The sequence below is a fragment of the Copadichromis virginalis genome, linkage group LG2 (genome assembly GCF_057382275.1).
Source record: "Copadichromis virginalis isolate Kocher_CV1m ecotype Utaka linkage group LG2, C_Virginalis_male_GT1.1, whole genome shotgun sequence".
NCBI lineage: Eukaryota > Metazoa > Chordata > Actinopteri > Cichliformes > Cichlidae > Copadichromis > Copadichromis virginalis.
This window is the reverse complement of record NC_140619.1, coordinates 17,693,700-17,705,659: the sequence shown is the minus strand read 5'-3', so window position 1 is coordinate 17,705,659 and position 11,960 is coordinate 17,693,700. Positions and strand designations below refer to the sequence as shown.

At 38.9% G+C, this 11,960-nt stretch overlaps 1 long non-coding RNA gene across 12 annotated transcripts; it reads right to left on the bottom strand.

Annotated features, from left to right (window-relative positions):
* Positions 1 to 272: 272 nt before the first annotated feature.
* On the bottom strand, positions 273 to 10,701 carry LOC146717141 (uncharacterized). Of its 12 annotated transcripts, none has more exons than XR_014922790.1 (9): positions 8,259 to 10,699; positions 7,898 to 8,006; positions 7,673 to 7,792; positions 7,369 to 7,530; positions 3,368 to 3,481; positions 2,866 to 3,174; positions 2,484 to 2,641; positions 1,999 to 2,056; positions 273 to 1,045 (listed from the first exon to the last, which is right to left on the bottom strand). It is a non-coding gene; the product is annotated as an uncharacterized LOC146717141 (long non-coding RNA). The 12 variants fall into 12 exon arrangements; XR_014922781.1 differs by lacking the exon at positions 2,866 to 3,174 and having other exon boundaries at positions 275 to 1,045; positions 8,259 to 10,511; positions 10,607 to 10,701; XR_014922789.1 differs by lacking the exon at positions 2,866 to 3,174 and having other exon boundaries at positions 275 to 1,045; positions 8,259 to 8,415; positions 8,958 to 10,695.
* Positions 10,702 to 11,960: the final 1,259 nt, after the last annotated feature.

Below are 11,960 nucleotides of genomic sequence, written 5' to 3'. Positions count from 1 at the left end.
AGATAAAGCAATAAATATATATTTCTGAGTCTTCTATCAAAAGTTACAGCGAGTGAATAAGGTGATTGAGTGCACAGCGTCCACACTCTGCAGGGGGTAAAGACATTACTTCAATATTGTTTTATATTGATATATATTTGCCTTTTGTTGACCATCACCTCAGGTTCACCATTATAGTTTCAGCATACAAATGCACACTGTCTAAACACATTCAAAAACTCATGTCTCAGAGATAAGCACAGCTGTTCATGTTTGTCATTAGAGTTTTATTTGTAAGAAAATTATGAACTTCATATTGTGCATTAAATAAAAGAACATTTCACAACTCTGAGTCAACAGAAACAGGTAACAGAAATGTCTCTAATGTGTACAGTGTAGTGTAAGCATTAAAAGATCATAAAGGAAAAACTAACATTTATGTGAAACTAATTGTAATAAAAAATGAGCAGGTGCTTTATAGATTTAAAAGAAAGAATCTGAAAACAACACTTTTTTGGTCTAAGTCAGGGGTGTCAAACTCAAATACACAGTGGGCCAAAAACTGTAACAAAGTCGCGGGCTAACATTACCGGTAATATTTATTGAAATATATTTATTCCTCCAGATATAAGAATGAATCTTTTCTTATGGACTCAAACACGTTTTGCTGAAAAACTGAATATGGAACAAGCAAAGCTTAATACTAAACAATATATATATTAGCTGTATAATACCAGTAGGCCAGCTCTAATAGTAATTTGGTATGGCTTTGCGGGCCAAATGTAATTAGGCTGCGGGCCAAATCTGGCCCGCGGGCCAGAGTTTGACACCTATGGTCTAAGTGATCAAAGTAGAAAACAGAACTGATGTTCAAGAACAAACAGTAGCTGCACTAATATTACACATCTCGATCGTTGTACTGAACAGACATGTTGCTTTTAAAACCACATGCAGTGTGTGACCATGACTGTTCACTGAGACCATGAACGCCACTTCGCTGAAGCATTCTTCTTCTTCTTCTTGCCATTAACTTGGAAGCAGAAGCAGCACGAGCTGATTTGATCTACTGAAAGGAAAAAGCAGAACATCTGAGTTGAAACCAGTCAGCTGAAATCATTAAGACAGGAACAAATTCAATGCAGTGTCTCAAGTGGCTTAGCCTGTTACAACTGTTGATACAAGCTAAATACGGTTAACACACAGTGTCAGGGAGCTCCAGTGTGGGAACTAGTGGCTTTAGGTTTGTAGTCATTTAACTTTCATCCATTCATTCATTTAATTCAGGAGGAAGAAATGCCAGGTTGGTGCAGGCTGGTTACATGCATTTGGTCCCATGCTGTCTTTAATTAAATGACTTGGTTCATTTTATGGCTGGGCTGTATGTGGGGTTATATCATGTTATTTGGGCAGGAGTACCTGTCCCCTGTTAGACTTAGAAAGTTTCTCCATAAGTAGAGTTTCTAACTCTTCTAGCACATCTGTGGCTGACAGCTTTTTGGTGGCTCTTTTTACCCCACACTGGTTGTGAGTGTGTAAATAGCCCCACTAGTTATTTTGGGTTGCAGTTAACTAGGGAGGAAGGGGTGGGTATGCCATGATTAGGTGAATAACAATTATATGTGATACATAAATTTCACAATGCATGCATATATCTCTATCAATTAAACCTGGCCTGAGGGCTGCCATTTTTTACATTCAGTTATTTCTCTTAGAAATGTTGGAACTAAATAATGAATGTGTTACAGTTAAAGTGAAACACTGGTCAGTGTAAATGGCTCATTGGGACACAGAAACCTTTAAATTAAACCTGATATCTAGTGTCAAACAATATCAAAGCTGTAAAAGATGTTTACATTCAGAATTTATAAAACTATGATTGTAAATAAATTCAAACAAGTGAGCTTTTCTCTTTGTGCTGAATATCAACACTGTGGTTTCTTAGACTGTAAGCTTTACTTTAGTGCAACCAGTTGCAGAAGCTGCCACTCCAAATGTCTTTTGATAACAAGAAAAAAATACCTTTTCAGTACACGGCCTGAAGTTCTTCTCCGAAATCTTCTGCAATCAGCTTTGTCTGCTGGTTTGAAGACAATAAACCATAAAAAAGATGATTTAGTCACTTTGTCTGTGTCATGCAGCTCGAATGTGTCGTGTAACGATGTTGAATAGCCGTCGTTATCCCTCTGCTGCGTCAGTAGGATTGTACTGTACAGCATCTCATTGATATGTGAGGAATGCTAATGTGACACGATAACAGACTTACATCATTAAAATATAAAGTGCAGGAGATATTTAGATATTTTTTATATTTATATTACATTTTATAGCTGACGGATATTACTAAATAGATAGAATTTACTAAATAGCTGGATGAACATGAAAAATATGTCTATAATAACAAATGACCATGAGAGCTAGTAGAATTAATTCAGCTGGACACTCGAAAGACGTCCTTAAATGCTCTTTAAGTGGCAGAACAGATGAACAAACAGTTAATCGCTTACTTGAGATGAAATCTGCTCAGCTACTTTGAAAACAGCTTCTAACTGGTTCCTCCTTTAACAGGATGACTGCTCAGGGGTAAGGCCATCATGCAATCCAGCAACCTTTATGGTTCTGCTTTGATTCACCAGGAACTATTAGGGAAACCTTCCAGCGCCTCCTGTGAAAGACACAGGCATAAACACACAAACATTTATTAACATGTTCCACAGTGTTCCAGTTTGATTTTCTTATCCTGTGGACAACAACGTACATGGATGCAGGTTTATTGTTAACTTTTGTAAGGTTTATTTAATGAACATATCCAGCTGCAGCTCCACTGTGATCCTGAACTGGATAAGCACTTAAGAAAATGTGTCAATAAATGGACAAACATCAACTTACTATATTTATCCAAACAGACGGGACCAATAATGCTTCGCTGAGTTAGAGACTTTAACAGACTCTTCTATGTAAGAATGTCTCGTGCTGATATACCTGCAAACTTGACAACAAAGGTTTTTCAGACTACATGTAGCTGTCCTCTATGTCAGCTAACACATTTACATTTATGTCACACTTATTTCTGCTTTCCCATTTTATAATTATTACTTACATTTTGATTAGATACCTTGAGTTTGTAAATGATCAGATTACATAATTGGAATACAATGTATCCAATTCAGGGTTGCGGGAGGATGAAGCCTATCCCAGCTGATACAGGACAAAGACAGGCTGCCAGTTTATTGCAGGGCTAATACAATATGTGTAACAGAAAATCCACTTAAATGTTTGATATTTCTTATAATAATCATAATTATGACTATTATTTAAAGGTTTCTTCATAAATACATTTTGATTTTTTATAACCCCTAAAATATAAACCTGAGCTGTTTCAGATTCTGACCTCTGACCTCAGTGACCTGGCTGTGTCCTCACTGCAGCTCCCTCTTGGAAGTACGTCTGCTTCTTGTCTTCCCCCAGTGTTGACCGCCTGATATCAAGATATTACGTACTGTAACTGAGGAACAAAAAAGGACAAACACTTGCCTTCATTTAAAAGTACATTCATACAGAGATAATCTATGGAAACACACTAGTTCACAGTTTGGGAGGAACCAGTTCCTGTGAAACATTTCTGTATATGAACATCATGTGGAGAATGAATGAAATGAGTTCTTCAGGTGACTCAGCAGTCCCACACTGACAAATGAAATCTAGTTAAACTATTAAGCATATTTGCTCTTCTGAAATCTGTGTTAAACAACAACAAACATAAATTAGTAACAAAAACTACAGCTGAGTATAGGCTTTACAAACCACCAGCAGCCATAATGCTAAATTTTAATCTTCAAATGTTTCTGAGCTGTCTTCAACCTGCTTTTAGCACATTAAAGTCTCAATAAATAAAGTCAATGCAGACTCAATCCTAAATGTTCAGCACACAGAGACACAGAGGTACTGTTTAAAGTTTAGTGTTAACTTGAGTCACTGATCATTCACAGTATTACAGAGTCTGGCAGTCTTTGCATGATGTCCACGTCACTGTAAGTTTCTAGCTGACTCTCAGGTGTGCCAGCAGGAAAGAGTAATAATAACCTGCATCCTGAGGTTTGTCATGCAGGATTAAAGGAGCCAAGCTTTGTTCACACAGCTAGGATTGTATTTTACACTGACCCTGGGTCAGTATCAACTTCAAGAAGACAGCTGTAACTGTTGATAGAAGAATCACACACACATGTTTATGGCTTTGCCTTATAGAATTCAGCATCTCAGTGCTCAGGAAATAGGTTTTGCAGCTGTTTGAGCTAAGAATTTCAAGTTATTCACAAATTAAAACCTATACTTTGTGTCGGGCAAGAACTAAATTCAAATGCATGTAACAGTGAGAAACGCACTGTCTTGGCGAAGTAAAGCGTTTCTCATCAACTTCATAGAGCTTGCTGTAACTTTTGATAGAAGACTCAGACAAACATATTCATGGCTTTATCTTATAGACTTCAATATCCCCCCAATGTGTGTGTGAGTCTTCTCTCAAAATTTACAGCTGTCGTTATGAAGTTTATGGAAAAATGCTTTATTTCACCACGTTAGTGCGTTTCTCGCTATTACATGCATTTGAATGGAGTTCTCGCCCGACACAAAGTATAGGTTTTCAATTTGTGAATAACTTGAAAATCTTAGCTCAAACAGCTGCAAAACCTATTTCCTCAGCACGGAGATGCTGAATTCTATAAGGCAAAGCCATAAATATGTTTGTGTGTGAGTCCTCTATCAAAAGTTACAGCTGTCTTCATGAAGTTGATACTGACCCAGGGTCAGTGTAAAATACAAGTTATTCACATAATGAAAACTTATACTTTGTTTCGTGCAAGAACTCCATTCAAATGCACGTAATAGTCAGAAACGCACTGTCTCGGCGAAATGAAGCCTTTTTGTACAACTTCATGTAGTTAGCTGTAACTTTTGATAAAAGGCTCAAAGCAGAGGGATAACGACGGCTATTCAACATCGTTACACGACACATTCGAGCTGCATGACGCAGACAAAGTGACTAAATCATCTTTTTTGTGGTTTATTGTCTTCAAACCAGCAGACAAAGCCGATTGCAGAAGATGTCGGAGAAGAACTTCAGGCCGTGTACTGAAAAGGTATTTTTTTCTTGTTATCAAAAGACATTTGGAGTGGCAGCTTCTGCAACTGGTTGCACTAAAGTAAAGCTTACAGTCTAAGAAACCACAGTGTTGATATTCAGCACAAAGAGAAAAGCTCACTTGTTTGAATTTATTTACAATCATAGTTTTATAAATTCTGAATGTAAACATCTTTTACAGCTTTGATATTGTTTGACACTAGATATCAGGTTTAATTTAAAGGTTTCTGTGTCCCAATGAGCCATTTACACTGACCAGTGTTTCACTTTAACTGTAACACATTCATTATTTAGTTCCAACATTTCTAAGAGAAATAACTGAATGTAAAAAATGGCAGCCCTCAGGCCAGGTTTAATTGATAGAGATATATGCATGCATTGTGAAATTTATGTATCACATATAATTGTTATTCACCTAATCATGGCATACCCACCCCTTCCTCCCCTAGTTAACTGCAACCCAAAATAACTAGTGGGGCTATTTACACACTCACAACCAGTGTGGGGTAAAAAGAGCCACCAAAAAGCTGTCAGCCACAGATGTGCTAGAAGAGTTAGAAACTCTACTTATGGAGAAACTTTCTAAGTCTAACAGGGGACAGGTACTCCTGCCCAAATAACATGATATAACCCCACATACAGCCCAGCCATAAAATGAACCAAGTCATTTAATTAAAGACAGCATGGGACCAAATGCATGTAACCAGCCTGCACCAACCTGGCATTTCTTCCTCCTGAATTAAATGAATGAATGGATGAAAGTTAAATGACTACAAACCTAAAGCCACTAGTTCCCACACTGGAGCTCCCTGACACTGTGTGTTAACCGTATTTAGCTTGTATCAACAGTTGTAACAGGCTAAGCCACTTGAGACACTGCATTGAATTTGTTCCTGTCTTAATGATTTCAGCTGACTGGTTTCAACTCAGATGTTCTGCTTTTTCCTTTCAGTAGATCAAATCAGCTCGTGCTGCTTCTGCTTCCAATTTAATGGCAAGAAGAAGAAGAAGAATGCTTCAGCGAAGTGGCGTTCATGGTCTCAGTGAACAGTCATGGTCACACACTGCATGTGGTTTTAAAAGCAACATGTCTGTTCAGTACAACGATCGAGATGTGTAATATTAGTGCAGCTACGGTTTGTTCTTGAACATCAGTTCTGTTTTCTACTTTGATCACTTAGACCAAAAAAGTGTTGTTTTCAGATTCTTTCTTTTAAATCTATAAAGCACCTGCTCATTTTTTATTACAATTAGTTTCACATAAATGTTAGTTTTTCCTTTATGATCTTTTAATGCTTACACTACACTGTACACATTAGAGACATTTCTGTTACCTGTTTCTGTTGACTCAGAGTTGTGAAATGTTCTTTTATTTAATGCACAATATGAAGTTCATAATTTTCTTACAAATAAAACTCTAATGACAAACATGAACAGCTGTGCTTATTTCTGAGACATGAGTTTTTGAATGTGTTTAGACAGTGTGCATCTGTAATCTGAAACTGTAATGGTGAACCTGAGGTGATGGTCAACAAAAGGCTAATATATATCAATATAAAATAATATTGAAGTAATGTCTTTACCCCCTGCAGAGTGTGGACGCTGTGCACTCAATCACCTTATTCACTGTAGTAAACATGCACCGCTAGCTCAAGTGACTGACTGTCTCCATGGTTACATCGTATATTATTAGCTATGTAAACAGCTTCCATAGATACCGCCATAGCTCTCTGCAGCTGTAACACTTTCACACTTTGCAAATCATTTCACGATTTTGATAGTTATGAAGACAGAATATGTTTTTAAGGTCATGCTAGGCGGTTGCTATGGTGGTTGCTGTGGACTTGGCTGGACCGCGTCCGATTCCTGTTATTAGCTGTCCGCCGTAGGAAGGCTGCGTTCCATTTACAAGTAGTGACAGTCTGCCGCAACTCGAACTCAAACCCCACTTTGTTCTTTAATTATAGGCCTTTTATAGCCGTTCATGACACACGCACACACACACACACACATAAAGCACTTTGCCTCACCATGAGAATGGAACTTTACCTAAGCTAACCTTTAAAATATCTGATATAGGATAGAAAAAATGAAGCAACCAGAGATTTAATGATGAAGACTCTGGGTTCTGTAGTGACCTGAATGACTCTTTGCATACAATTTATTGAAGAGGACTTTAGAATGCACTTTACATTTAGACTGTTGCTGTTTAATTTTTTACATTGTTGCGGTGTTATGTCATGAATAAAGTTCACCTGCTGGGGGTTTGATGGATCAGATCATCATAATCAATGGGTCCTGAGGTGGGCGGGACTGTCTCTGGTGATGTCACCATGAAGGAACAGCATCTGGCACGTGTTGCTGAAACATCCCAGTACACTGGTGTAGTTTCCTCTCCAGCTGTTTGACATTTGACACTTCAAAATTAAGGGGAAGAAGAAGAAACAGTGTTAGGTCAGGTGACCACATGGTTTCTAAAGTAACTGACAGGAAGTAACCAGGCCGTTAGAAATGGATGGCATGTGTTTAGAGTTACTGGAGTTGGGTAACTCTACTTACCAAAAGCAGAAGCACACAGATGAAGGATCAGATGCTGAATGTTGCAGGAACATGCTCGTGCGGTGGTCATTCAGTGCTGCTCCGGCAGGTTAGACAGTCCAAGACTGATATACTGCCCATCTGAGAGTTTGAAAACACACATGCAAAGATTTATTTTGTATTACAGTCAAAGTTGGATGTTCATTTTTGTCCTTTAAAAATGTTTGTGTATTTGAAAGCACTAACATTTAAGGATGACTTGGATCGTCTCCTTTAAAGGGGAGACAAGTGTATCCACTGATCCACGTCACTTTACCTGGATGATGACTCCTCTCCCCCTCACTCAGAAACGCTCCTAATATAACCAAGCAAATAAATAATATTGAAGATTTACTTACATCATTACAAAAACAGGAAAAACATCTCCCTTTGATTCTATTTCTCCATTCCTGCTGAACATCAGGCAACAAATATCTCAATAAATCACAGTAAAATGTAAAGCACATGTTTTCTCTGCTTTGTCTAACCTCTGCAGAGCCTCTGTCAAGAAAAACATATCTGTAAGCATAAAACAAATATACATTTCATAACACGTCACTGGACAAACCTCGGTCAGTTGATTTCCTCTGTGCAGTGCAGACGAACATCAGTCAGCAAGTCAAGGTGGTGAGATGGACTGGTGTCCTTTGTGACTCTGCTGGTTCTTCTGAGGAAATACCACCGTCTCTCCACACTGTCACCATCTGTGAGCACAAACTGCTGCTCTGCTCTGCCAGCATGTAGGAAATCACATATCACACACACAGGGGTGAAGAAACATTAGAACTCAACTTTGGATACTTTAGATCTAAACAGATCAAAGTAGCTCTTAGCTTCAACAATCAGTGAACAGACAAACAATGATACCATACTGATTCTGTATGAATACAATATGGTATTTTCAATACAGGTGTCAAATTAATTTACTAAAACTAATACAGATATATGTATTTTTTTTTTGATAAATTCGTTTGCTAAATTATAAGAATATATATTTTTTCATTTAACAATTGCAACTGAAAGAAATTAAATATTGAACAAAAATATATTGTCACATTCTGAGCATGCTCAGCATGCTGACAGACTTGAAGTTGCTACAGATTTTAAGAAGTGATAATTATAGGGAAAAAACTTCTCTTTTTCATCCGTTTAATCAAACATTTGATGCCTTAGATGTCTCAGTCCTATAGCATTCTGCAACTACAACTAAGCTGAAGCTTGGATTTGGCTGCAGGTGCCCTGTACATCCTTCTCAACATGTGGGTACCATTTAATCACACTTCTTCCTGAGCTTTGCTTCGTCACAAGACCAAAGGTGGCATCCCGTGTCACGGTCATATCATCATCCAGAAGAAACATTTGAAGAAACATCATGGAGAAGAAACATTTACGCGCCTCCCGGTTTTGTTTTCTGATCCTGCAAAAAGACTGAGGACAACAAAGCCCAGAGAACACGAGATACACAACATCCAACATTCAGACTCAACAGCCTCCATAAATGAAGAGCACCAGGTTGGTTCAGTTATAGTAGATGTCATGGAATTTTTTAAATAAAGTCTGCAACACAGAAAGAGCTGTGATCATGCTATTTATTACTGTGCACAGGAGAGCAAACACACATCAAACATCACAGTTCAGTCATGTCAGCTCTGCCACTTCACGTGTCTCGCTATGAAACCTAACGGATCAATGGTTATGCTGTTTTGTGCCCTTGACGTTATCAGCACCTGTAAAGGGAGTTGTTTTCTCAAACTGCTGAAGTAAGTTCATCTAGTTTTAGAAACTTTCATTGAACAGTCTATAACAGTGTCACAACTAAGCATATGCATAAGCACTTAAATGCTTTAAATGAGAATAACATAAAATTTCTATTACAGGAGCTAGAGCCTGTCCCAGTAGTCATAGGTAGAGCACACCTGGACAGGTCACCAGTCTGTCAGAGGACTAACACAGATGCAGCCTGACTCAATCCTAAATGTTCAGCACACAGAGACACAGAGGTACCGTTTAAAGTTTAGTGTTAACTTGAGTCACTGATCATTTGCAGTATTACAGAGTCTGGCAGTCTTTGCATGATGTCCACGTCACTGTAAGTTTCTAGCTGACTCTCAGGTGTGACAGGTGTGCCAGCAGGAAAGAGTAATAATAGCCTGCATCCTGAGGTTTTTCATGCAGGATTAAAGGAGCCAGGCTTTGTTCACACAGCTAGGATTGTATTTTACACTGACCCTGGGTCAGTATAAGTATCATACAGTTTAAACGAAGCACTGAAACTTGCACATATTTATTACAGATGCACTGAAGCTAATCGAGATATTTGCTGTCAGTCTGTGGCTGCGATTAAACACTTTACTGGAAACTTTATTAACTAGTAACTTCGTCAGTCATGACAGAAGCTAATATTTCTGTGCTAACATCGTTTAAACAGTAACAGCTTTACTCCAATATAAGCTAACGTTTACACCGTAACTTTAAGCTAGCACCATAAAGACGGTAAAACACGTAATAACATCTACAAATGCATCTTAAAGCTGTTATATTAGCACTCGGTGTATTACTAACATAACCACATTAACATTATTGACACTCGCTGGTCTGACTTTTAATAGTCATTCTATAAATGCTGTCCGTTTAAACGGTCTTACCTGTACACACATTGCAGCCAGAGTGGATTCTGGAGTCTTCCCACGCTCCTGTTAGTGATCCTCCATCTGGATGGATGATAACAACCTTCTGAACAATCTAGCAGGAGATGGTCCATATCTAGGGGATATGGACTGATAACAGCCGAAGCGGGTGAATAAAGTCACCCAGTCGCTAGCTGTGCGATTACCCAGCATACACCAGCACAATATTAGGCACAGCACCACCATAGACATTTTCAGTGGTTTTGAATGCAGGACATGGTTATCTTACCTTGTAAAATGCATGACAATAAAACAGCTAACCACCATAAAATGGTATTGTGTATGTATGTATGTGCATGTGTGTGTGTGTGTGTGTGTGAGAGAGAGAGAGAGAGAGAGAGAGAGAGAGAGAGAGAGAGAAAGAGAGGGGGGGGGGGGGGGAAGAGATCAAAGGCGTGCGCTTATGTTTTTTCTTGATCAAGAGTGTGCCTCCTCTCTCTTATTGGATGTATGGTATAGCATGTTTATTCAGGTGCACCTTTGAAGTCTATGAGAATACTTTGCAGCCTGGTCTGAGTGGTCATTTCTGCACAGACACAATGAAGCGTGCACTCAGTTTAGAGGAGGCTGTTGCTGCAGTTTTGCACTCTCCACAAGCAGTGGAGATACTTCTGACAGCGAAGAAGAATTTTTGCCAGGCACCAAGGAGCTTTGCAGCTCATGTGCGGAGGAGGAGAAGGAGAAGGAGGAAGAAGAGCAGGAGGAAGAGACAAGACTGGAGGATGGCCAGTGGAGATCTAAAAATGGAGAAATCATGTGGCAACCCACACACGAAGAGGTCCTGCCATTTTTTCCTCCCCCCATTTTAACCCCAGGACCAACCCATTATGCAATTCGTATAGGATCAGCAGCCCTGTGAGCACTTTCCATCTTTTTTTTTGCAGAGGACATTATGCAGCTAATCCTGCATTTCACCAACCTGCAGGGGCAACAGGTCAGTAAAAGACTGGAAGGACATAGATGAGGAGTTGCAGGCTTACATGGGGCTTGTGATGCTGGCTGGCCTGTACAGGTCTCAACATGAAACGACAACAAGCCTGTGAAATGGGGAGACAGGGCTCTTCTGTTTCATGCTACCATGTCAAAAAAAAAAAAAAAAGATTTGAGCAAATTAATCGGGCAGTAAGATTCGATGATCGTCTCTCCCGTCCAGGTCGCTACAGGGGGGGGGGGGGGGGGGGGGGGGGCAAGGCTGTGGTTTCCTACATCCCCAAGCAAAGAAAAAAGGTTGTCTTATTGAGCACCAGGCACCGTGAGCTACAAGTCCAGGACTCTGGGAAGAGAAAGCCCCACATCATCCTGGATTATAACAAATGCAAAGGGACTGTGGATCATTTGGACCAGGTAAGCACAATTATAAGTATTTATTTTCATTTTATTATTATTTTTTATTATTATTTTATTTATTTTATTTATTTTTAAATTATAAGTATTATTTGCCAAATTGTTTACCGTTTCTCATTGTTATAACTGATAAAGTCATAATGTGATTATAATAGTTTTGATATGAGATGATAGTTTTAGACTATGATAGTTTTGATAGTTACAGTAAGGAGGGGGGGGGGGGGGGGGTCCAGTTTGAC